The sequence below is a fragment of the Saccopteryx leptura genome, chromosome 3 (assembly GCF_036850995.1).
Source record: "Saccopteryx leptura isolate mSacLep1 chromosome 3, mSacLep1_pri_phased_curated, whole genome shotgun sequence".
NCBI lineage: Eukaryota > Metazoa > Chordata > Mammalia > Chiroptera > Emballonuridae > Saccopteryx > Saccopteryx leptura.
In genome coordinates, this window is record NC_089505.1 from 104,171,110 (window position 1) to 104,197,380 (window position 26,271).

General features: G+C 46.9%; 1 protein-coding gene across 5 annotated transcripts in view; it reads right to left on the reverse strand.

Annotated features, from left to right (window-relative positions):
- Positions 1-26,271, reverse strand: part of PTAFR (platelet activating factor receptor) — a 36,971-nt gene that overhangs the window by 3,867 nt on the left and 6,833 nt on the right. For 2 of the 5 annotated variants that reach the window (XM_066375600.1, XM_066375599.1), the window contains one exon: positions 21,895-21,958. The exons of 2 other annotated variants lie outside the window; for them this stretch is intronic. The gene's annotated coding sequence lies outside the window, so the exon portion shown is untranslated. Of the gene's footprint in view, positions 1-18,864; positions 19,050-21,894; positions 21,959-26,271 lie in introns of those variants that run through there. One more of the 5 variants, XM_066375601.1, reaches the window with a different exon arrangement.

Here is a 26,271-nt window from a genome sequence, read left to right on the forward strand (position 1 = left end):
GTTGCACATTTTTAAAACTCTAAAGTCAATGGTAAAATCAATTAATTAACAGCATCTATTTTCTTCCTATATAAAATAATTTTTAATGAATTATTAAATTATGTGAGGTTTAATGAAATCAATGGCAGTGGAAACACTTGAAGAAACTTATATATCCTTAAACAGGTAAGTTTAAAGAAACAACTAGTTCTAACTGAATTTTTTTTCTTCCTTTTCCAAGTGAAAGTAGGGGAGATAGAGAGACAGACTTCCACATCTACCCCAACTCGAATCCACTGGCAACTCCCATCTGGGGCTGATGCTCTGCCCATCTGGGCCATGCTAGTAATGGAGCTATTTTTAGTGCCTGAGGCAGAGGCTCCAAAGAGCCATCCTCAGTGCCTGGGGCTAATGCACTGGAACCAATCAAGCCTGATGCTGCAGGAGGGGATGAGAGAGAACAAGAGAGAAGGGGGAGGGGGAGGGGGAGGGGTAGAGAAGCAAACAGTCACCTCTCCTGTGTGCCCTGGCCAGAAATCAAACTCAGGACATCCACATGCCAGGTTGACACTCTACCACTGAGCCAACTGACCAGGGCCAGAATTTTGTTGATTGAGACAATTTTTGGGCTTTGCTCCATTTACTGTGGTGGTGGTTGGTCTACGTTCAATTAACTATAGCTTTCACTATTCCAATAAATCATTGAGATTCCTTTAAAACCAAAACTCACCCTTGAGTCACACTGTGAATTACATAGTTGAGTTGAATTACATAGTTTTATGCTATGGGACCTTTTCCACTGCTAAAGGGAGGTCTACCATCTGAACCCAAAGCTCTAGGATAATTGTTCTCAATGGGAGTCCACAGAGATGAGGAGGGGAGAGGAATATCTCTGAGATGTTGCAGGGGATTCATGAGTTGAAAACTATTGTCATAATAATATCAAGACATTGATATTAATTAAGCTCAAGTCGCTGGCTTGAGCATGGGATCATAGATATGACCCCATGGTTGCTGGCTTGAGCCCAAGGTTGTTGGCTTGAGCAAGGAAGTCACTCACTCTGCTGCAGCCTCCCAGCCAAGGCACAAATGAGAAAGCAATCAGTGAACAACTAAGGAGACTAAGGAGCCACAACGAAGAATTGATGTTTCTCATCTCTCTCCCTCTCCTGACTGTCCCTATCTGTCCCTCTCTCTATCTCTCTTTCTGTCTCAGTCACACACACACAAAAAATACCAAGACATTGGTTTCCTTTTTCACTGTGTTGACATTTGCGCTGATACTGCAAAACTGCTGGCGCCTTAGCATAAACCATGGCGGCAGCACCGAACTTCAGTAGCAGTCAGATTCTTACAGCCATGCACTCACTCAGTGTTAAGAAAATATATGCCAATTTCACTTTAAACCGCTTTAAAACGTCCTTGATAAAGCAAATAAATCATTAATTTTATTACATCTTGAATAAATTATTAATTGAATAATTAATTAAATTATTAATTAATTTTATTACATGTTTTTTAAGATTCTGGTTCAAAATGGGAAATCTACATGAAACACTTCTGTTGCAACCGGAAGCAAACTAGTTGTCTTCAAAGAAAGCATTTATGTGATTGAGCTGTGAGCTGAACTTTTTGGAGGATCACCATTATCACTTGAAAAAATTACAAACTATGGTTTCTCAGACCTGAGTATCTGGCAGATATTTTCTCAGATATAAACGAGTGAACCTGTCACTTCAAGGGAAACAAACAAACAGTATTTATTGCCAATGACAAAACTCACACTTTCAAGGAAAATTAGAATTTTTGGAAAAATTGTATCTTCCAGCAGAAGCTTGACAGCTTTCCAATTCTTAAAGAATTTTCTGATGGGATTGGTGGTGATATTGATGAATGCAATTTTTTGATATCTTAAAATGAAAGGTTGACATTTGGAAGACCTACATAATTCAGTGAACCGGCATTTTCCAAAGGAGGAAGACATGATATTTCAAAATTATGCATAGGTAAAAGATTCAAAGTGTAAGATATAAGATAGACTAACACATCACAGTAACAAATTACAAAAAGTTCATTTAAAAAGTACAGGTTCCGCCTGACCAGGTGGTAGCACAGTGGATAGAGTGTTGGCCTGGGATGCAAGAGGACCCAGGTTCAAAACCCTAAGGTTGCTGGCTTGAATGTGGGCTCATCCAGCTTGAGCGTGGGATCATAGACATGACCCCATGGTCACTGGCTTGAGCCCAAAGGTGGCTGGCTTAAAGCCCAACGTCTCAGGCTTGAGCAAGGGGTCACGCACTCTGCTGTAGCCTCCCTCCCCAGTCAAGGCACATATGAGAAAGCAATCAATGAACAACTAAGGTGCCACAACGAAAAATTGATGCTTCTCATCTCTCCCTTTCTGTCTGTCCCTGTCTTCCTGTCTCTCTATCTCTTAAAAAAAAGAAAGAAAAGAAACTACCATTTGTGAAGCTTTGAGACTCTATCAAAGAAGAGTCTCACCAATTATCTGAAAAAAGACATTAAAATAGTCCTCCTTTTACAAATACCTATCTGTGTGAGGCTAGATTTTCTTCATATATTCCAGCCAAAATGACATATCACCACAGACTGAATGCAGAAGCAGATACGAGACTCCAGCTGTCTTCTATCAAATCCAACATTAAAGTGATTTGCAAAAAATGTAAATAAATCCTACTCTTTTCACTAAAATGTTTATTTAAAAAATTTTTGTTATTTTTTACTAAAAACATTATTTATGTTATGAAATGAGTGTTACTGGTTTTTATTTTTAAAAACAAAAAATTTTAGAATGTCTTAGTTTTAATTTTGAATATGGTAAACATTAATAGATATCACCCATGTAAACAAAAGCTCTTGGGGCTCCTCAAACATTTTTTTTAAAGGAAAGTTAATTTTAATTTTTATTTATTCATTTATTCATTTTAGAGAGAGGGGGGAGAAAGAGAGAGAAAAGGGGGAGGAGCAGGAAGCATCAACTCCCATATGTGCCTTGACCAGGCAAGCCAGGGTTTTGAACTGGCAACCTCAGTTTCCAGGTTGACGCTTTATCCACTGCGCACCACAGGTCTGGCCTCAAACATTTTTTTTTTTACAGAGACAGAGAGAGAGTCAGAGGGATAGACAGGGACAGACAGACAGGAATGGAGACAGATGAGAAGCATCAATCATTAGTTTTTCGTTGCGCGTTGCGACTTCTTAGTTGTTCATTGATTGCTTTCTCATATGTGCCTTGACTGCGGGCCTTCAGCAGACTGAGTAATCCCTTGCTGGAGCCAGCGACACTGGGTCCAAGCTGGTGAGCTTTTTTGCTCAAGCCAGATGAGCCCGCGCTCAAGCTGGCGACCTCGGGGTCTCAAACCTGGGTCCTTCCACATCCCAGTCCAACACTCTATCCACTGCGCCACCACCTGGTCAGGCTCTCAAACATTTTTAAGACATAAAAATATCCTGAAAGCTTGGTCTGTGGTAACTCAGTGGATATAGCATAGACCTGGAATGCTGAGGCCGCCAGTTTGAAACCCTTGGCTTACCCAGTCAAGTTACATACGACAAGCAACAAGCAAGCAATGAACAACTAAAGTGAAGCAACTGTGAGTTGACACTTCTTGCTCCCCCCACCCCACATTTGTAAAATCAATAATAAAATCTTTAAAAAAAAAAAAAAAAAAAAAAAAGATCATGGGACCAGAAGATTTGTAAGTTGCTGCTCCATAACCTCAAGTCCTCCTCCTCTCCCTTGAGCCTAAGACCCCCGTGCCTTGGAAACCCTGTTTCAGGAGTCTGAAAGAGGTGAGGAGGCAGCCCATAGCTGAGACAGCATGGTGCTCCTCACTCAGGGCCTTTGAGAAAGTCACATCCCGACCCATCCCCCACACCCACCTCCACCCCTGAGTCAGTCCCATCCTCTCCTTGGCTTTAGCCTCCAGCTCAATAGGGTGCGGGTGATTCCCCTCCAGAAACTGTCCCTCTCCAGCCAGAGAGAGGATTCAACCCAAGACACCCTCCTGGGCTCTGCCCCCTGTGTCAGGCCTGCCCAGGCCTGTTGAGAAATATAATGCAATATTTAAAAAAATCAAAGTCAGAATTACGGATGCTTCCTTTTGCCTCAGGCTCTAATCTGGCTCTGCCAGACACTATTATGATCCTGTCTTCATTTAAAATTTTGGTATTTGACAGACTCACAAACAACAGATAGTTACCAGAAGGGAAAGGGAATGGGGGAGGGCAAAATGGGTAAAGGGGGTCAAATGTATGGTGACAGATGGAAACTATACTTTTGGTGTGTGCGTGCTATAGTGGATATAACTATCAAATTATAATGTTGTATACCTGAAACCTACATAATGTTATTAAACCATAGTTACCTCAATTTTTAAAATGTCATTTTTTTAATGGATTTTTTTGTGTGTTAATTGATTTTTAATTTTTTTTTTTTATTGCCTGACTAGTGGTGGCACATTGACCTGGAACACTGAGGACCCAGGTTTGAAACCCTGAAGTCACTGGATTGAGTGCAGGGTCATCTGCCTTGAGCGCAGGGTCGCCAGCTTGAGCGTGGGATCAGATGTGACCCCATGGTCGCTGGCTTGAGCAAGGGGTCACTGGCTTGGCTGGAACCCCTGGTCAAGGCATGTATGAGAAAGCAATCAATGAACAACTAAAGTGACACAACTATGAGTTGATGCTTCTCATCTCTCTCCCTTCCTAACTGTCTCTCTCTATCACTAAAAAAAAGGAAATAAATTATTGATTGATTTTAGAGAGAGAGGAAGAGAGAGAGAGAGAGAAACATGATTTACTGTTCCACTCATTTATGCATTCATTGGTTGCAACCTTGGTGTATCAGGATGGTGCTCTAACTAACTGAGCTACTAGGTCAGGCTGCATTAACTGATTTTTAAAAAAAAATTTTCACCATGTTGGCCCTGGCTGGTTGGCTCAGTGGTAGAGCATTGGCCCAGCATGTGGATGTCCTGGGTTTGATTCCCGATCAGAGCACCCAGTAGAAGTGCCCTCTGCTTATCCACCGTTCTCCCTTTCATCACCCCCCACTTCTTCTCCCCTCCTGCAGCCAAGGCTCAATTAGAGTGAGTTGGCCCGGGACGCTGAGGATGGCTCCGTGGCCTCTGCCTCAGGCGCTAAAAAATGGCTCTGGGCCTGACCTGTGGTGGCGCAGTGGATAAAGCGTCGACCTGGAAATGCTGAGGTCGCCGGTTCAAAACCCTGGGCCTGCCTGGTCAAGGCACATATGGGAGTTGATGCTTCCAGCTCCTCCCCCCTTCTCTCTCTCTGTCTCTCTCCTCTCTAAAAATGAATAAATAAAATTTTAAAAAAAAATGGCTCTGGTACAACAAAGCAAGGACCCCAGATGGGCAGAGCATTGCCCCCTAGTGGGCTTGCAGCATGGATCCTAGTTGGGGTGCATGTGGGAGTCTGTCTCTGCCTCCCCTCCTCTCACTAAAATAAAAAAAAAAATTAATAAAATTAAAAAAAATTTTTTTTCACCAACTTGAATGGGGTTATCAACCACATACACAGGTTAGCCCAACTCACCCATTCAACCATTCATTCATTGGATAAGCACTCACTGCTTCAGGCCCTGGCAGAACACTAAGTCCTCAGCAAATAGACCCAGCTTCTGCCATTCAGTGGCTCATAGACCAGTTTGCAAGAAAGAGATTCAGACAGATACAAGTGATAAATGTTAATGGACGGTAGAGGTTCCAGACATCAGGGTAATTCTGAGATGGTGTTCCTAGCCCTGACTTGAGGGTCAGGAATGACCTTCTGCTGATACTGAAGGAAAAGAAGGAGTTAGCCTGATGAGAACGCCAGGCAGGGGGACAGCATGGAAGAATAGGAGAGAATATACCTGGTTCTCGGGGAACTGGAGACATTCAGTTTGGCTACAACAATAAGGTATGTGGGGGTAGGGTTAGGGGACGCTGAGGAGAGACAGGGCCTACTAAGTTACCATCAGTCAACTTAAGAAGGATCTTGAATATTAGGCTAAGGGGTTTGTTCTTGATTTTGTAGAAATGGGGAGTCGCTGAAAGATATGGAGCATGGAGGGGACAAGGCTAGATCTGGGTTTAGGGAAGATGACTTTGATTGTTGTGTACAGAATGAACCGGAGGGGCTTCAGACCTGATTGAAGGAGACAGAAAAAAGATAATGACAGTTGTCCGCAAGGCCAAAGGGGGCCTGGACCATGGAAGAGCCGATGGAGGGAAACTGATGGTTGTGAGAGTTATTTGGGAGATCGAATGGACAGGACTTGATGATGGGTGGGATACCGGTTGATAGAAAGGGAGGAGCGAAGGACTGCCAGGTTTCTGGCCCAGGTGATTGGGGCTGGGGTGTTGCCTATCTTCCTGAAGATGACACTGAGGAGGAAGAGCCCGGGGACAAGGAGGATGAATTCAGTTGGGAACATCTCGTATACAGAGTACCTGTGAAACATCCAGGAGATTCCAAGGTTAAGCCCTGAGGAGTCCACCATTAAAAGATAAGTCAGAAGTGGAGGAGAAGCCTCTGAAGGAGGCAAAGACAGGACGGTCAGAGAGGAAGGAAGAGAGCCACGGGAGCGCCATGCTGGAGAGCTAACGAAGAAAGTTTCAAGGACATGGGAGCAGGTGGCCAGTGGTGTGAAAAGGCACAGGGGAATCAAGTACAATGCAGACAGAAAAGAAAATACTGAATATGGCAACATGGACATCTACCTCATGTGCTTAGAGGCAGAGCTTCCTAAGATGAGTTGAGGAGTGAATGAGAAGCAAGGAAGTGGAAGGTCAGATTCTCATTCAAGAAGCTTGGTAAGTTGAAATAAGCGGAGAGATAAATAAACACGATTTCAAATTGTGATGAATTCAATAAAATAAAGTGACATATTGACATGATGAAGACTGGGTGGGGGGCTTTAGACTGACCAGGAAAGGCTTCTCAGAGGAGGTGACATATAAACAAAACCGAAGGCCAATTTACCATGAAGTCAATGAAGCTGGACCTGCAAGGCCCCCTTCTAGGCCTTGTATCAAATTGTGTATTTGGCCTGACCAGGCGGTGGCGCAGTGGATAGAGCGTCAGACTGGGATGCAGAAGGACCCAGGTTCGAGACCCCAGGATAGCCAGCTTGAGCGTGGGCTCATCTGGTTTGAGCAAAAAAGCTCACTAGCATGGACCCAAGGTCACTGGCTCGAGCGAGGGGTTACTCAGTCTGCTGAAGGCCTTCGGTCATGGCACATATGAGAAAGCAATCAATGAACAACTAAGGTGTCGCAACGAAAAACTGATGATTGATGCTTCGCATCTCTCTCCGTTCCTGTCTGTCTGTCCCTATCTATCCCTCTCTCTGACTCACTCTCTGTCCCTATAAAAAAAAAAATTGTGTATTTGTAATTTGGTATCTTTTCCTCAAAGAGGGCCACCAAAATTGCATAAGCTTTAGGGTCCTGCAAAACCTCTATCTTTCCCTGGCTGAAATAGAAAGAGAGAAAAGGAAGAAGTCAAGAGAAAAATCTGGAATTATTCCAGGTAAAAGGTATCACGTGCCAAGGGCCTGCGGTAGGAAAAAGTCCTTCATATTCTGAGATAAGAATAAATTTGTCATGTTCAAGGAACTGAAAGGTCAGCATGGCCCTAGAGGTGTGAGAAATGGGAAGAGTAGGATGAGATCAGAGAGCAACAGGCCCTAAATCACCATGAGAAAGAGTTCAAGTTTTATCCTCTGAGCATCAAAGAGCCACTGGAGTATGTCAAGTAGGTGAGAAACATGATCTGATGCTCCTCTGGATGCTGGGCTGAGAACAGATAGTAGGGGACAAGAGTGGAAGCAAAGAGACCATTTTGGAGGCAACAGGAGATGGTAACATGGACAAAAAAATGGCATTTCCAATTCTTTTCTTTATCTCCAGCATCTGGCACAAGCTTAGCCAGAGCAGGAGCTTGGTAAATATCTGTTGAGTGAACAAACATCTAACAACTGACAAGACAAACTCCTCTGTGATGACTACGAGAGAGCTCACCCAAGGAGGAGGTCGAAGCCTGACCTATCTAGTGACATAGGAGCACCAATGATTGCCTGCTCCCCACAGCAACCGCCACACAAGGCAGAGTGGGCCCTCTGCTGCCTCACTACTCAAACTGTGGGCCTTGGACAGAAGCATCTGCCTCACCTGTGAGCTGGTCAGATATATAGAATCTCCAACTACACCCCAGACCCATGCAATCAATCTGTCTTTTTTAATTTTTTTTTTTTTTTTTTGGTATTTTTCTGAAGCTGGAAATGGGGAGAGACAGTCAGACAGACTCCCGCATGCGCCCGACCGGGATCCACCCGGCACGCCCACCAGGGGCGACGCTCTGCCCGCCAGGGGGCGATGCTCTGCCCCTCCGGGGCGTTGCTCTGTCGCGACCTGAGCCACTCTAGCGCCTGGGGCAGAGGCCAAGGAGCCATCCCCAGCGCTCGGGCCATCTCTGCTCCAATGGAGCCTCGGCTGCGGGAGGGGAAGAGAGACAGAGAGGAAGGAGAGGGGGAGGGGTGGAGAAGCAGATGGGTGCCTCTCCTGTGTGCCCTGGTCGGGAATCGAACCCGGGACCCCTGCACGCCAGGCCGACACTCTACCATTGAGCCAACCTGCCAGGGTCAATCTGTCTTTTAATAAGATTCCCAGGCAGTTCACGTGCACACTGAAATTTGAGAAGTGCTGTACCTCAACACACTGTCAGCCACATACCAGCCCGATCCAACACCTTCCATGGCGCCTGTAAAGCTAGCAGCCAGGGCCAGAGCCACTATCACAGCAGCCCGGCTCACGCAGGTTCGCATTGGATTCGGACAGTCGGTAAAGAAACAATGGAGCCAAAAATTGATAGGCCATTTTCTTTAATTCTAGCTTGCACCCGGCGGGCAAGTAAAAATACACACTGGGCTCCAAAACCCACTCACATTCAGTGCTCACAAAGCCACTGACTTATCTGAGTTTCCTAGAATCAAAGGTTTCTAGCTCACCAGCCTTATTCTCCTCAGTTCCCCATCTCCTTCCTTATCCCAGATACAAACTCTACACAAACTGGCATCTCACTCAGCACTCCGCCATCTTAGCTGCTTCTCCTGGCTTACTCCATGTGGCCTCCTTCTGCTCTCTGCTCTGTTCTCTCCTCTGATAATCTTAGGAACCAAGAGAGGGCAAGCCCCCGTTCTGCCCCTATTTTATAGTGTAGAAATCCAAACCTTTAATCTAATATACAAAATAGGGAAGTCTCTAATACAAAGTCACTTCTCTGAGGCATGATTGGATTGTACCGCCCCACATCAAAAAGGGTGGGAAAGGCTTAATCCCAAAACCAAGCCCCAGGCTACAACGATCCTGCCTGCCCCCAACACACATTAATATCACCTGGGCAACGGCCTCCACGTGGGCAACGTTATCTTTTACAAAGTGAGCATAATACATTTTATCTGCCCAACAGCGCCCCAGGATCCAGTCCAAGCTCCTCTCCCTCCTCACCTTCCACCAACCTCTACAGCTACTCACCCTCCACTCCAGTCACACCAAACTTCTTGCTGCTTCTTTAAAAACTACATTTCTTCTCAAACCTCTGTGCCTTGGCACATTCTGTGGCCCCTATGGAGCATGTCTTTTGCTTATTGCTTTACTTAGCAAAATCTTAGTCAATCTTTAAGACCTAATCTAAAGAGTGTTTTCTCTGAGCCGCCCCATGCAGCCCCAGGCAGAATGAGTCGCCTTCCTCTCTGAGTCACTATGACACTGGGCACATTCCTCAGTGTAGCACCTGACACAATATGTTATATTGTTTTCTGTCGCCATTTTTTTTTTTTTTACAGAGATAGAGAGTCAGAGAGAGATAGACAGGAACGGAGAGAGATGAGAAGCATCAATCATTAGTTTTTCATTGTGACACCTTAGTTGTTCATTGATTACTTTCTCATATGTGCCTTGACTGTGGGTCTTCAGCCGCTGAGTAACCCCTTGCTCAAGCCAGCGACCTTGGGTCCAAGCTGGTGAGCTTTTGCTCAAACCAGATGAGCCCACACTCAAGCTGGCGACCTTGGGGTCTTGAACCTGGGTCCTCGGCATCCCAGTCCAACACTCTATCCACTGCGCCACCGCCTGGTCAGGCTGGGAGCTTCTTGAGGGCAGAGTTTAGGTCTTTTTCATCTCTTAGTCTGGGGATTGAATGAATGAAGGAATGACCAAGTCCCAGATGACTATTCAGAGGAAACTGGTATGAAGGAAAGGTATCCAGTCTCTCTGGGAGAGGAATCATGGGGTGGAGAGAACAGGCCTCTGTAGTCAGAAAGACCTGAGTGTATACCTAGCTCTGCCATCTACTTGCTGTTTGCCTGTGGGCAAGTGATTTTACCTCTCTGAACCTCAGTTTCTTTGTCTGAAAATCTTGCAATCTTGACAATAGTTCCAAAGATAAGTGTGCGAAATGACTACAAATAGCCAGTGTACTCCAGCCACACCGAACTTCTCCCCAGTGGCCCAGTCCCTTGGAGCCTGGGGCAGGGACTATGGGTCACTACCGACCCCAGAGGCTGTAACCCACCACTGGATTTCCTGCCAACACCAGACAGGGCTTTAGACTAATGCCAACAAAGCTTTCAACAGCTTAGGAAAGGAATGAGCATTTGGAAGGAGGAAGAGGCAGCTCAAACCACTCAAAATGCAGGCAGCATTCCCAGGTCCAGCACTTAGCTCTGGGTGGGCTCGCTGGGCCATAAAATTCATAGAGACAAGAAAAATCCTGCCATCTTTATCTCCCACCATTTGCCCCAACACTGCCTACCATTCCTACCCTGTCTAATATTCCCAGTCCCTGGGAAACCTGAGAAAGCTGGACAGTCAGAGGGGAGGAACTACCAGGATCCGGGCAGAAGGAAGTAGTATGTGCTGATTACTTTTTTTTTTCTGAGGTTGGAAACGGGGAGACAGTCAGGCAGACTCCCACATGCGCCCAACCGGGATCCACCCGGCATGCCCACCAGGAGGCGATGCTCTGCCCATCTGGGGCATCACTCTGCCGCAATCAGAGCCATTCTAGCGCCTGAGGCAGAGGCCACAGAGCCATCCTCAGTGCCCAGGCAAACCTTGCTCCAATGGAGCCCTGGCTGCAGGAGGGGAAGAGAGAGACAGAGAGGAAGGAGAGGGGGAGGGGTGGAGAAGCAGATGGGCGCCTCTCCTGTGTGCCCTGGCCAGGAATCGAACCCAGGATTCCCGCATGCCAGGCCAACGCTCTACCACTGAGCCAACCGGCCAGGGCCTGATTACTTTGCCAGTGCAGACCACGGGTTGGGAAATTGGGTTTACCAGTCAGACTGGCCCCTAACATTTGTGGGGCTCTATGTGGTCAAGAGTCTAAATGTCTAAATATAAGCTATAAATCAGTCACATCCAATTTCATGTACATCCCATGTACCAGCAGCTCCTCATAGCCCAGCAAGCCTGGGGTGCATTCACCAGCAGACTGTGGGCAAGAAGGAAGGTGTGGGAGGGACATGGGCTCCAAGTGAGCTGTCCCATGTGGATCCAAGGACTTCTTGCTCTCTAGGAGCCACAGCTAGACCACCTAAGCTCAGGGCACCGGGCATGCTTTACCAGCTAAACGTATAGACACTCTTACCCATGATCACATTTCCTCCTCAAATCAGCCTTGGGAGGTAAGCTTTACAAAATAAATGGCCATGTTTCCAGGGAAGGAAGGGAAGTCAGAAAGGGAAACAAACTTGTCCATAGTCAAAAAGGTGAACATCAGCAGACAGGATTTTGAACTCCAAGGCCCATCCTATCTCTGCTAGGCTGAGCTGTAGCGTATCTTTGGCCAATTCAGCCATTAGGAGGTCCAGATGCTGAGAGGCCCCTGGAAGAGATGCCTTTATCCTGGAGCCTTGCTTTTTTCCTTTGCTACGAAAAGCCAGGAATTGAAAGGTGCAGAGGTCTGCTCTGCATTCACCTCACTCAGCCAGGCAGAGCTGGAGCTGGAATCAAATCCTGCTTCAAAAACAACTTAGCCCATGACTCCGAGTCTCTGTTTTGTCATTGGTAAAAATAAAGATTTTTTTAAATGGGCCTAAGAAAAGAGGAAATTATGAAAACAATCCCATTTATAATAGCATCAAAAAGAATAAAGTACTCAGGAATAAACTTAACAAGGAAGCAAAAGACTTGCACACTGGAAATTATAAAACATCAATGAGCCCTGGCTTGTTGGCTCAGTGGTAGAGAGTCGGCCTGGCGTGCGGGAGTCCCGGGTTCAATTCCCAGCCAGGGCACACAGGAGAAGCGCCCATCTGCTTCTCCACCCCTCCCCCTCTCCTTCCTCTCTGTCTCTCTCTTCCCCTCCTGCAGCCAAGGCTCCATTGGAGCAAAAAGTTCTCAGCGGTAGAGCGTCGGCCTAGCGTGCGGAGGACCCGGGTTCGATTCCCGGCCAGGGCACACAGCTGAAGCGCCCATTTGCTTCTCCACCCCTCCGCCACGCTTTCCTCTCTGTCTCTCTCGTCCCCTCTCGCAGCCAAGGCTCCATTGGAGCAAAGATGACCCGGGCGCTGGGGATGGCTCTGTGGCCTCTGCCTCAGGCGCTAGAGTGGCTCTGGTCGCAACATGGCGACGCCCAGGATGGGCATAGCATCGCCCCCTGGTGGGCAGAGCGTCGCCCATGGTGGGCGTGCCGGGTGGATCCCGGTCGGGCGCATGCGGGAGTCTGTCTGACTGTCTCTCCCTGTTTCCAGCTTCAGAAAAATGAAAAAAAAAAAAAAAAAAAGTTGGCCTGGGCACTGAGGATGGCTCTGTGGCCTCTGCCTCAGGCACTAGAATGGCTCTGGTTGCAACAGAGCAATGCTCCAGATGGGCAGAGCATCACCTCTGGTAGGTGTGCTGGGTGGATCCTGGTCGGACGCAAGCAGGAGTCTGTCTGACTGCCTCTCCGTTTCCAACTTCAGAAAAATACAAAAAAAACCAAAAACAAAACATCAATGAAAGGAATTAAATAAGTCATAAATAAATGGAAAGACTTGTCGTGTTCATGGATTGGAAGACTTAATATTGTTAAAATGTCCATACTATCTAAAGCGATCTACAGAGTCAATGCCCTATAAAAATCTCAATGGCACTTATTGCAGAAAAAGAAAAAAACATTCCAAAATTCATGTTTAAGTTATCTCGAAAACATTGGATAGCCAAAACAATCTTGAGAAAGAAAAGCTGGAGGTCTCACACTTCCTGGTTTCTTCTTCTTTTTATTTTTTATTAAGTGAGAGGCAGGGAGGCAGAGATAGACTCCCGCATGCATCTCAACTGGGATCCATCCGGCAAGCCCCTACCAGGTGATGCTTTGCCCAGCTAGGCCACAGCTCTGTTGCTTGGCAACTGAGCTATTTTAGTGCCTGAGGCCGAGGCCATGGAGCCATTCTCAGTGCCTGGAATCAACTTTGTTTGAACCAATCAAGCCATGACTGTGGGAGAGAAAGAGAGAGTAAGAGAGAGATAGGGAGGGGGGAAGCAGATGGTCACTTCTCCTGTGTGCCCTGACCAGGAATCAAACCCGGGACTTCCACACACCGGGCCAATGCTCTACCGCTGAACCAACTGGCCAGGGCCACACTTCCTGATTTCAAAACATACTACAAAGCACAAAAATCAAAACAGTATGCTATTGGCATAAAGACAGACACATAGATCAATTTCTATATAGACATATAGATTAAAAACCCCTCATATATATAGTCGACTGACTTTTGACAAGGGTGCTAAGACTGCACAATGTGGAAAAGATAAGATAGTCTCTTCAACAAATGATGATGGGGAAACTAGATATCCATATGCAAAAGAGTGAAGATAAATCCTTATCTTACACCACATACAAAAATGAACACACGGCCCTGGCCGGTTGGCTCAGCGGTAGAGTGTCGGCCTGGCGAGCGGGGGACCCGGGTTTGATTCCCGGCCAGGGCACATAGGAGAAGCGCCCATTTGCTTCTCCACCCCCCCCCCCCTTCCTCTCTGTCTCTCTCTTCCCCTCCCGCAGCCAAGGCTCCATTGGAGCAAAGATGGCCTGGGCGCTGGGGATGGCTCCTTGGCCTCTGCCCCAGGCGCTAGAGTGGCTCTGGTCACGGCAGAGCGAGGCCCCGGAGGGGCAGAGCATCACCCCCTGGTGGGCAGAGCCTCACCCCTGGTGGGCGTGCCGGGTGGATCCCGGTCGGGCGCATGCGGGAGTCTGTCTGACTGTCTCTCCCCATTTCCAGCTTCAGAAAAATACAAAAAAAAAAAAAAAAAAAAAAAAGAACTCAAAATGGATTAAAGACCTAACATAACACTTGAAACTATAAAACTCCTAGAAGTAAACAGGGGTAAATTTTTTTTTTTTGTATTTTTGTATTTTTTTGAAGCTGGAAACGGGGAGAGACAGTCAGACAGACTCCCGCATGCGCCCGACTGGGATCCACCCGGCATGCCCACCAGGGGGCGATGCTCTGCCCACCAGGGGGTGATGCTCTGCCCCTCCGGGGCATTGCTCTGTTGCAACCAGAGCCACTCCAGCGCCTGGGGCAGAGGCCAAGGAGCCATCCCCAGCGCCTGGGCCATCTTTGCTGCAATGGAGTCTCACTGCGGGAGGGGAAGAGAGAGACAGAGAGGAAGGAGAGGGGGAGAGGTGGAGAAGCAGATAGGCGCTTCTTCTGTGTGCCCTGGCCGGGAATCGAACCCGGGACTTCTGCACGCCAGACCGATGCTCCACCACTGAGCCAACCGGCCAGGGCCAACAGGGGTAAATTTTCATGACATTGGAATGGGCAATGATTACTTGGGTATGATATAAAAAATACAAGTAATGCCTGACCAGGTGGTGGCACAGTGGATGGAGCATCAGACTAGGACACGGAAGAGCCAGGTTCGAAACCCTGAGGTCGCCAGCTTAAGCACAGGCTCATCCAGCTTGAGCATGGGCTCACCAGCTTGAGCACAGGGTCACTGGCTTGAGCATGGGATCATAGACATGACTTCATGGTCGCTGGCTTGAGCCCAAAGGTCACTGGCTTGAGCCCAAGGTTGCTGGCTTGAGCAAGGGGTCACTCGCTCTGCTGTAGCCCCCCAATCAGGCACATATGAGAAAGCAATCCATGGACAACTAAGGAGCTGCAACAAAGAATTGATGCTTCTTATCTCTCTCCGTTCCTGTCTGTCTGTCCCTATCTGTCCCTCTCTCTGACTCTCTCACTGTCTCTGTCAAAAAATAATAATAATAATAATACAAGTAACAATAGCAAAAATGGACATAGAGGACTACACCAAGCTTAAAAACTTCTGTGTGGCAAAGGAAACAATCAGCAGAGTAAAAAGACAAACTACAGAATGAAAGGAAATATTTGCAAATCATATATTGGATAAGAGGTTAATATCCAGAATATAAAAAGCACTCTTACAACTCAATAACAATAAATAAATACTTTTAAAATAGGCAAAGGACACGAATAGACTTTTCTCCAAAGATAAACAAATAACGAACAAGTATATAAAAAAATGCTCAATCATCACTAATCAGCAGTTGGGGTGCCTCACTCGGGATGGGCAGGACAGGATGGTGATAATATCTGGTTAGGGACCGAGTTCATGGGGTAGTATCTGTCTAAGTCAGCCTCGCCTCTCCTTGCTTCCTGGAAGCCAGGCAGGGAGGGCAGGAGAGAGTGGGGAGGTGCTTCCTCTTCTGGACTTCCCCAGCACAGGGCACACCCTTCTGTGATACCAGGAGTCACACTGACGTCTTCCCAGCCTCGAAACTCCTGCATCCTGCTAGTACCCTCATGATCAACCAGGGCCTGGCCCAAGTGGAGTCACACAGACCCAGATCTGCACCTGGCTCTGCTCTTTCCTAGCTGATGTTTGGCTTTTGAAGCCTCTGTTTCTTAACTAGAAAAAGAGCAATAATAAAACCTTCTTCACCAGGTAGTTGTAAGCAGGACCGAAGAAATTTTTGCACATGGCTGTTGCTCAATAACTGTGATTTCCTCTCCCCTTCTTCCACTTCAGAAAATGTTTGGTGAATGAATGAGTGAATAAATAAGCAAAGAAACCATCCATACACCAAACCAGCCACACCTCCTCTTTTGGAAACAGCCGCCAGGAGTGGCTGAAGAAAAATGACAGGAAGTGGGATGAGGGGGTCTGGGCTGTGGCTTCAGCAGTGCCACCTACCATGTTGAGTGAGTCTCTCAAGCTCCAAGCAAAGTGGGGTGCCACACCCACCTCCAGTGTTAATGTGAAAAGGAAGTAAGATCTGAGGGAGTGATAAAGGGTTTGGCTAACTGTGAAGCACTTGGTAAATTCAAGTGGACTTTATAAACTGTAAAGGAGTCCGCACAAATCTTTAACATGCTTCTCCCATCAGCCAGCTAAGCTCAACTCCAAACCCAGGCCCTGAGGGTCCCCGTCCTGCAGAACTAAGGGGGCAGGAAGGGGCTGCTGAGGAGTGATCTCCCCCGACCATATCCTCTCTCTCTCTCTCTCTCTCTCTCTCTCTCTCTTTCACACACACACACACACACACACACTGGCTCTGGGTTCCCTTTGGCTGAAGACACAAGGGAAGAAAGACAGACAGGTATTAACCTCTCAGCTGGCTGCACTGACAATCCTGCTCCTGGGAATGCTGAGCTGTACCAGGCCCACGTGCAGGCTGGACAACGCCCCAGTGCACCCACACAACCACAGACACGCGTGCATACACCAGAGGATTCCCCTCCCACCTGCTGCCAAGCAGCCTGATAGTGAGAGCGGTGGCTGTGCGGGGCCCAGCATGTGCCCTTCGAGGAACCGGCTCCACTCCTAACCCACACCCCCGAGACCAGTCCCGGTGGGGCATGTTCCCAGGCGACAGCTCAGCTGTGTATGCCCTGATGGGCCCACCAGGGGGCAAGGAGGAGGAACCTGTACCAGAAGGAAGGGCTGTCACTGAAACTGAGGACCACCCCCTTCTCCTCAACAAGGCCTCGTTCACAGGCCTGGGGAAGAAGGAGATCTCTTTGTAAAGGTCTCCCTATAAAAGCACAAGCAGAGAGAATCATGGCCTGTCATCACACACCAAACCCTACCCTAGTACCAATCAGGAGCACAAATTCAGTCCTCAAGGCACATTTTGTCAAACCTATTGACTGACTTTCTTACTCAAACCTTCTTTGGAAAGATGTCCCTATCTGTACCGAGAAGAGAAAGGATTTACCCAAAGTGACAACAGTGTCAGAGCAGACCTGGGACCAGATGCTAGGCCTCTGGCTTGTTGTTCCTTGTCTTCCAAGTACAACATACTACTTTATCGTTCGTCTATTCAATTCATACTCTGAGATAAACTAGGCACCAAACTCTGTGCTAAGGGTAAGGATAAAACAATGAATAAAACACATTCTTCATCCTTCAGGCACTTTCAGTAGGAATTACAGGATTGGCATTGGTAGTAACACATCAGTCTGCATCTGTACAGCGTCCACAATTACCAATGCACTGTCCCATCCAGCCTCTTACTTCATCCTCCTCCTAAAGCCGCAAGGTCAGTACTTTAAACTCCGATCCAGCCTGACCAGACCATGGCGCAGTGGATAGAGCATCAGACTGGGATGCGGAGGACCCAGGTTCAAGACCCCGAGGTCACCAGCTTGAGCGGGCTCACCCAAGGTTGCTGGCTTGAGCAAGGGGTCACTCGGTCTGCTGTAGCCCAATGGTCAAGGCACATATGAGAAAGCAATCAATGAACAACTAAAAAGTGCCACAATGAAAAACTGATGATTGATGCTTCTCATCTCTCTGCGTTCCTGTCTGTCTGTCCCTATCTATCCCTCTCTTTGACTCTCGCTCTGTCTCTGTAAAAAAAATTTTTTTTAATAAAATAAAAAATAAGATTAAACCCCGATCCGCAAAGGAGGGAAGTGAGGCTCCTGCATTGCCCAAGGTCCCAGCTTGTAAGCAGGAGCTGAAATCAAAAGTCTGGTGCCCCTCTCAAACCTGGGGCCATTTCTTCACCTCCAGAGTAGATGTCTTGTCTTGGCTGTGTATTCAGTACCTAAAGGCAGGCACATCTCTTTTTTTTTTTGCTCTCCTAGCACCCTCCCCCCTCAACACACACACTCTCTCTCTCTCCAAGCACCTGGAGCACAGTTACATCTTCAGTCACAGCTAAGTCAGAGCTGCCTGCATGCCTGGAGAGTGACTGCCGGTATCCTCATTCTTGCCAGGCGAGCGAGTGTCTGGACAACAGCCCTGGTTCAGCATGGGTACCAGTCTGTGCCCTGTCCTTACCACCTGAAACCTGCTGGGGAAACTGGTGTGGGCCAGGCCCTCTGTACCGATCACCTGGCTCTATATCACTACCCCTGGGAAGACCTAGTGTCTAGTGAGTTCCTAGGGACCCAGCCCTGTCCCAGAGCCTTCAACACTCCCAACAATCCTGCTGGGGAGATGGTATTATCCTCACTTGACAATTTAGGAAACTGAGGTGCAGAGAGAGGGTGCGACTTGGCCAAGGTGACACAGCTAGTAAAGTGAACGGCATTCAGCTCCCTGAGGTCTAGGTAGCCCTGCTCTCACCGTTATCACCTCCCACTGAGGTCTCTGAGGTCATGTCAGCACTGCCTTGCCCTCAAAGAACCCAAGAGGGGAGCTGGATTCCTGGGAAAGTGTGGTCCTGAGGAATTCTTTGTAAACATAACACTCTGGGCCTCAGGAAGATTCCAAAAACAGTTCCTTAAAAGCAGAACCACCATGTGCTTTGCCGCAGGCTAGGGGCATGACCTCGGTCTACTGAGGACATATTCATATGCCTCCCCCTTGCCAGCCAGGACTGGGACCCCCTTACCTGTAGCAGGGACAGTGGCTGCAGCTGCAGGATCTGAGTGTCTCTGTCTGCAGACCCAGTCTCTGTGCTTTCTGGAAATTGCAGAAGTGAGGAAACAGAGGAAGCCACTGCCCCGTCACTCCTGGGAGGAAATGCTGTGACCCTAGGGCCCCTCGAACAGATGCCACAGGAACCTCCAAGTTGGGTCACCCAGGTCCTGGACACTGCTTGGGGGAGTCTCAGAGCAGAGAGCAGCGTGAGGTGGAGGCAGCAGCACCATGCCAGGGAGCTCGGGGGAGAGAGAGAGAAAACGCAAGGGAGGGAAAGCGAGAAATGAGCGAGCGTGCTCTTAGGAGAGAGAGAAAGCGAGCATGAGAGCAAGGATGAGGGGGAGACACGAAGAAGAGGGGGAGACACGAGGAAGAGGGGGAGTCGGGATGGAATGAGAGACGGAGGCAGAAAGACAGAGTGTGTGTAAACACAGAGAGCGCAGGAGAGGGACGAAGAGCTCCAGGACAAAAACCAAGGGAGTTCAAAGAGAAAAGGGCGAGACAGACAGTGGCGTGCGCCTGCCTGTACGTGAGTGCACGTGTGTCTGTGTGTCTGTGTGTCTGTGTGTCTGTGTATGGGCATGAGAGAAAAAAGAAAAAACAGGGAGAGGAGGAGGAAAGAGGGAGACAGAATATACAAAGGATGAGAAGGGAGGAGCTCAGAAGAGCTGCTGTGTCAGAGGCATGAATGGGCTGGGCACCCCTGGTGGCCAAGCACCAAGCCCAGGGAAGCCCTGGGACAGCGCTTCGGACCTGGGTGGGTGGGTCCCAGAGGAAGTCTCAGGGTGGGTGGGTCCCAGAGGAAGTCTCAGACTAACCTGAGCAGCAATTTGGCAACACGGGAGTTAGGGGGAGTGAGTGAGAGTGAATAAGGGGGTGTGTGTGTGTGTGTGTGTGTGTGTGTGTGTGTGTGTGTGTGTGTGTGTGAGAGAGAGAGAGAGAGAGAGAGAAAGTCAGTTTGGTGGAAACTTCGTGTGCACATAAGTAGAGGATGGGCCAGAGCTCCCTCCTTGGTTTTTAGTCCATTTTCCCCTCATTTATTCAACCAACATTTACTGAACACACGCAGGCACCGGGCACTGTAGTGTAATGTACACTGTCTCCCGGGTATCAGTCAATCCAGTGCCCTCCTACACAGAGAGGGAAACGGGTCTTGACAAGACCGGGTTGCACAGTGAGGCAGGTAGAAAGCAGAGCCAGGAGTGCAGGCCCCCGACTCCCCACAGGGTCCAGCCACTGCTCCACCCTGGGTGTCTGAGCTAGCCTCCTCTGGCTGACAGGGAACCCACTGCTTTCCCTTATCAAAGCCAAAAATAAATCTCAAAGGACAAAACACTTTTACATGTGCCTCAGGCCTAAAAACTAGAGCCAAAAGTCTGCCCCTCTGCCCCAGCTCTGCCCAAACACCACAGGCAGACATGGTCAGACCGCTTATGCATACAACCTTGCAGGCTCACATATTCTCAATACAGGGTACAGGCAGTCCCCGGGTTACAAACGAGATAGGTTCCGTAGGTTTGTTCTTAAGTTGAATTCGTATGTAAGTTGGAACAGGTACATTTACTTATTAAATACAACTTAGACATGTTTGTCTTAACACAGTATTTATTTTTACCTTCCTCTGCATATAAATACTGAAACAAACCTACTGAACTTATCTCGTTTGTAACCCAGGGACTGTCTGTATTATGCAGAGATTCTCTGACTATTACGTCCCTACACACACAGACACAGACACACACGCACACACACACACACACACACACACACACACACTCAATGCCCATATCTATTACCCCCTCACACCTGCCCAGAGTCACTACCCTCCTTGTGTTCATTCACCCACTACCCTCCACACTCCCCCACCACACCACACTCTCCTCAGGTCTCCCTAGGCCTCCCACTAGGGACTTTGAAAAGGTCCCATTTGGTCATCGTCTCCTCTCTCTCAGAGGCCTTTTGAGCCCGAGTGTCCTGAGACACAGAGGACACGATCTGGTCATAGAGTTGAACCTTCACACAAAATGTCCACCTGAAATCCAAGGCCCTCACCCAGATCCTCTTCCCCAAAATTGGCTGCACCTTCTCAGCTGTTCTCCACACTCCAGGAGGGACACCAAACCAAGGAGGGACCTCCAGGATCAGCCAGCCCCATGCGGACACAGTCTCCAGGACACCTGGCTCAAACCCAGGATGGTTGAGCTCAGCCTTTTTTCAATAGTCCCTCACTCACATATGTTCATGTAGCAGTTGCACTGCAGCACCTCTTGAGATTATCAAAGTCCTGGCCTGTGGTGGTGCAAAGGTTAAAGCGTCAACCTGCAATGCTGAGGTTGCTGATTCGAAACTCTGGGTTTGCTCTGTCAAGGCACATATGAAAGTTGATTCTTCCTGCTCCTCCTCCCCTTATCCCCTCCTCCTTTCTCTCCCCCCACACCCATTCTGTTAGCAAATTCTGTTAGTTCTATTTTAAAATACATTAAACTCTGCATTTAATCAAGCCTTTAGATCTAACCTTCAGTTTGCAGGAAACACAGGGAACAGAGGAACAATATAAGGACCTTGCAAGGAAGCAATCAGTCAAACCCAGAATGTGGAACAAAGACATTCTGCAAGGCAACTGATCGGTTTCTTCAACAGACCAACTACAAAGGGGAAAAATGGGGAAGAGATTGTTTTAGATTGAAAAAGACTTTAGAGACATAAAAATCACATGCAACCTGTGGCTCTTGTTGGAACTTGGATCAGTCAAATCAACTATGTCCAATAGGCTGTGAAGAAGCTCTATGACAGTGGTTTTCATCCTTTTATATTTGGAGACTGGTGAAAATAGAATTATTTCAGCAGAAATCACCCTAAGCATAACCGAATTCAACTAAGATCACTGGATGTAGAATCTTCATACAACATCAGGGTGGTTAACTCCTTCGCAGACCCACACAAAATTTCTGATGGACCAGTCTGTGGATCCCACAATTGAAAAACACGGCTGATACCTGACCTGTGGTGGCACAGTGGATAAAGTGTCCATCTGGAATGCTGAGTTTGCTGGTTTGAAACCCCACCTGGTCAAGGCACATATGAGAAGAAACTATTAGTTGATGCTTTTTGCTTCTCCCTCCCCTCACTCTCCTCTCTCTAAAATCAATAAACAAAATCTTTTAAAAAATAAAACAAAAAACACTGTAGACGTTGACATGGCTAAGGTCAACACCCTGATCAGGTCTGATGGAAAGAAGAAGGCATATGTTCAACTGGCTCCTATGATGCTTTGGATATTGGATATTTGAGGGAAAGGGTTATTTATTGATTTTTAGGGAAAGAGAGAGAGAGAAAGAAGGAGGAAAAGAGAAAAAGCAGGAAGCATCAACTCATAGTAGTTGCTTCCTACATGTGCCTTGACTGGGCAAGCCCAGGGGTTTGAACCGGCAACCTCAGTGTGTTCCAGGTTGACACTTTATCCACTGCGCCATCACACGTCAGGCTGATGCTTTGGATATTGCCAAAATTGGGATCATCTAAACTGAGTCCAAGCCCTGGCCGGATCTCAATTGGTTAGAACATTGTTCTGACCCACCAAGGTTGTGGGTTCGATGCCAAGTCAGGGCACATACAGAAATCAACCAATGAATGTATAAGTGGAACTAATCAATGTTTCTCTCTGTCTCTCTGTCAGTCTGTCTCTCTCTTCCTTCCTCTTAAAAAAATCAACAAAAAAAATATTAACAAATAAAAATAAATAAACAGCCTGACCAGGTGGTGGCACAGTGGATAGAGCTTCGGACTGGGATGTGGAAGACCCAGGTTTGAAACCTCAAGGTCGCCAGCTTGAGCGCAGGCTCATCTGGTTTGAGCAAGGCTCACCAGCTTGAGCCCAAGGTCACCGGCTCGAGCAAGGGGTCAATCACTCTGCTGCAACACCCACCTCCCATCAAGGCACATATAAGAAAGTAATCAATGAACAACTAAGGTGTCTCAAGGAAGAATTGATGCTTCTCATCTCTCTCCCTTCCTGCTGCCTGTCTGTCTCTGTCCCTCTCTCTGACTCTCTCTGTCACAATAAATACATAAATAAATAAATAAACAAACAAACAAACAAACAAACTGAGTCTAGCTGGCTAATTCTAAATATAAAGATTTTATACTGTAAAGAAAATAAATTAATGTTAGTTGTTAGGTTAATGGTTTCACAGTTACGTTAAAAAGAATTTTTGTCTTTTAGAGATACATACAAAATATTTGTAGATAAAATTATACTTTTGGAATTTGCTTCAAAATAATATGGGGCAGCCTGACCAGGCGGTGGCGTAGTGGATAGAGCGTCGAACTGGGATGCTGAGGACCCAGGTTCAAGACCCTGAGGTTGTCAGCTTCAGCGCGGGCTCATCTGGTTTGAGCAAAAGCTCACCAGCTTGGACCCAAGGTCGCTGGCTCAAGCAAGGGGTTACTCGGTCTGCTGAAGGCCCATGGTCAAGGCACATATGAGAAAGCAATCAATAAACAACTAAAGTGTCGCAATGCACAACGAAAAACTAATGATTGATGCTTCTCATTTCTCCGTTCCTGTCTGTCTGTCCCTGTCTATCCCTCACTCTGACTCTCTCTGTCTCTGTAAAAAAAAAAAAAAAAAAAAAAAATAATAATAATAATAGGCACAGTGGATGGAGCATTAGACTGGGATACGGAGGACCCAGGTTCGAGACCCCGAGGTCGCCAGCTCGAGCACGGGCTCATCTGGTTTGAGCAAAGCTCACCAGCTTGGACCCAAGGTCACTGGCTCAAGCAAGGCGATATTCAGTCTGCTGTAGCCCCATAGTCAAGGCACATATGAGAAAGCAATCAATGAACAACTAAGGTGTCGCAACAAAAAATTGATGATTGATGCTTCTCATCTCTCTCCATTTCTGTCTGTCTGTCCCTATCTGTCTCTCTCTCTGACTCTCTCTCTGTCTCTGTAAAAAAAAAAAAAAAAAAAAAAAAAAATGGGTTGAGCCTGACCAGGCAGTGCGCAGTGGATAGAGCATCGGACTGGGATGTGGAGGAACCAGGTTTGAGACCCCGAGGTTGCCAGCTTAAGCAAGGCTCAACAGCTTGAGCCCAAGGTCGCTTTATCCAGCAAGGGGCCACTTGGTCTACTATAGTCTCACAGTTAAGGGACATATGAGAAATCAATCAATGAACAACTAAGGAACCACAACGAAGACTTGATGTTTCTCATCTCTCTCCCTTCCTGTCTATCTGTACCTATCTGTTCCTCTCTCTGACTCTCCCTGTCTCTGCCACAAAAAAAAGGTTGATAATTGTTGAAATTGGCTGATGCCACATGAGAATCCATTATACCACTAAGTGCATTCTCGTATGTGTTTTCAATTTTTTGTAATAAGGAAGGGTTTTTTTTGTTTTTTGTTTTTTTATTCAGCAAGAGGAGGGGAAGCAGAGACAGACTCCCATATGTTCCTCAACCGAAATCCACCCGGCAAGCCCACTAAGGGGCGATGATCTGCCCATCTGGGGAGTTGCTCTGTTGCTCAGCAACCGAGCTCTTCTTAGCATCTGAGGTGGAGGTCATAGAGCCATCCTCAGCGCCCAGGGCCAATTTGCTCCAATCAAGCCATGGCTACAGGAAGGGGAAAGGGGAAGGCAGAGAAATAGAGAGAGATAGAGAAGCAAAATGGGGGGGAGGTGAAGAAGCAGATGGGCACTTCTCTTGTGTGCCCTGACCAAGAATCAAACTAGGTCCTCGGATATCCACATGCCAGGCTGATGCTCTACCACTGAGCCAAATGGCCAGGGACTGTTCCTTTTTTTTTTTTTTTTAATGTTTTTAAAGATTTTATTTATTGATTTAAGGGAGAAGGGTGACAGAGGGGATGAGAAGTGATTGCCTCACTCTAGCTGTTCATTGGTTGCTTGTCCTTTGCGCCTTGACCGGGCAAGCCCAGGGTTTTGAACTGGCAACCTCAGCATTCCAGGCCAGCACTCTACCAAAGGTATGTTATCAGGTACTTTACTTGGTGGCCTGCAAGGCAGCTTGGCATGTGTAATATCAGTGGCTGAGTCCACACTGGATTTGAGCAGACAGTAGAGAAACAGGAGAGCCAGAAAGCAGTGGGCCATTCCCATTTAATAGAGTCTTCCCAGGGCGGACAAACAAACAGAGAGGGGGAAAACTACTTCTCATGACAGCAGGCGAATAAACAGCAAAAATGGACCCTCACATTAGCAATAGGCAATCCACAACCTCAGGGACTGTTTCTTTTTAAAATAATTCAGCACTTGTTTAGATTTTAGAGAATAGAATGACAATGAAAAAGGAAACTATCCTGGTATTATATAATGTACATTTATGTCTTAGGACAGGGGTAGTCAACCTTTTTATACCTACCGCCCACTTTTGTATCTCTATTAATAGTAAAATTTTCTAACTGTCCATCGGTTCCACAATAATGGTGATTTATAAAGTAGGAAAGTAAATTTATAAAGCAGAGCTACAGTAAGTTAAAGCATATAATAATAATTACTTACCAAGTACTTTGTCGGATTTTCGCTGTTTGGCAGAATAAATCTTTATAAAACAACTTACTATAGTTAAATCTATCTTTTTATTTATACTTCGGTTGCTCCACTACCGCCCACCATGAAAGTTGGAAAACCCACTAGTGGGTGGTAGGGACCAGGTTGACTACCACTGTCTTAGGATGTCATTTTCTTGTGATAACCTTTTGTTATATAACAGCATATATGATGTTAGGTGCTGTATTTCATACAGTGTAGAAGGAAATGAAAATGATATAACCTGGAGCCTGATCTTGGTGGTGCAGTGGATGAAGTATCGACCTGGAACGCTGAGGTTGCCAGTTTGAAACCCTGGGCTTACTTAGTCAAGGCACATATGGGAGTTGATGTTTCCCATTCCTCCCCCCTTCTCTCTCTCTCTCTCACCTCTCTAATATGAATTTTTTAAAAAGGAGAGAACCTGAAAAACTCTGTTAAATGACAGAAAAGAGCAATGACAATGAAGATGCTGACATCAACGATGCACATAAAGGGATGAAATAAATTGGTTTCTCATGAAATGAGAAATTTAAAAATGGCATTCTATGTAAAATAATAAATTATTGCCCAAAATATTTAAGTATGTGAATGACTAAAGGAATAAATTAAATGTTATAAATAAGCATTTGACTGTTTTTGTCAGGGGCTATTTTGCCTTCCAGGGACATCTATCAGTATCTCAAGACATTCTGGTTGTCACAAATGGCAGGGAAAGGGTGTTGTCTGGGGCAGCTGGCATCCGGTGTGTAGAGGCCAGCAAATGTTGCTAAGCATCCTACAATGCACAAAACAGTCCTTACAACAAAAATCTGTTTGGCTTGAA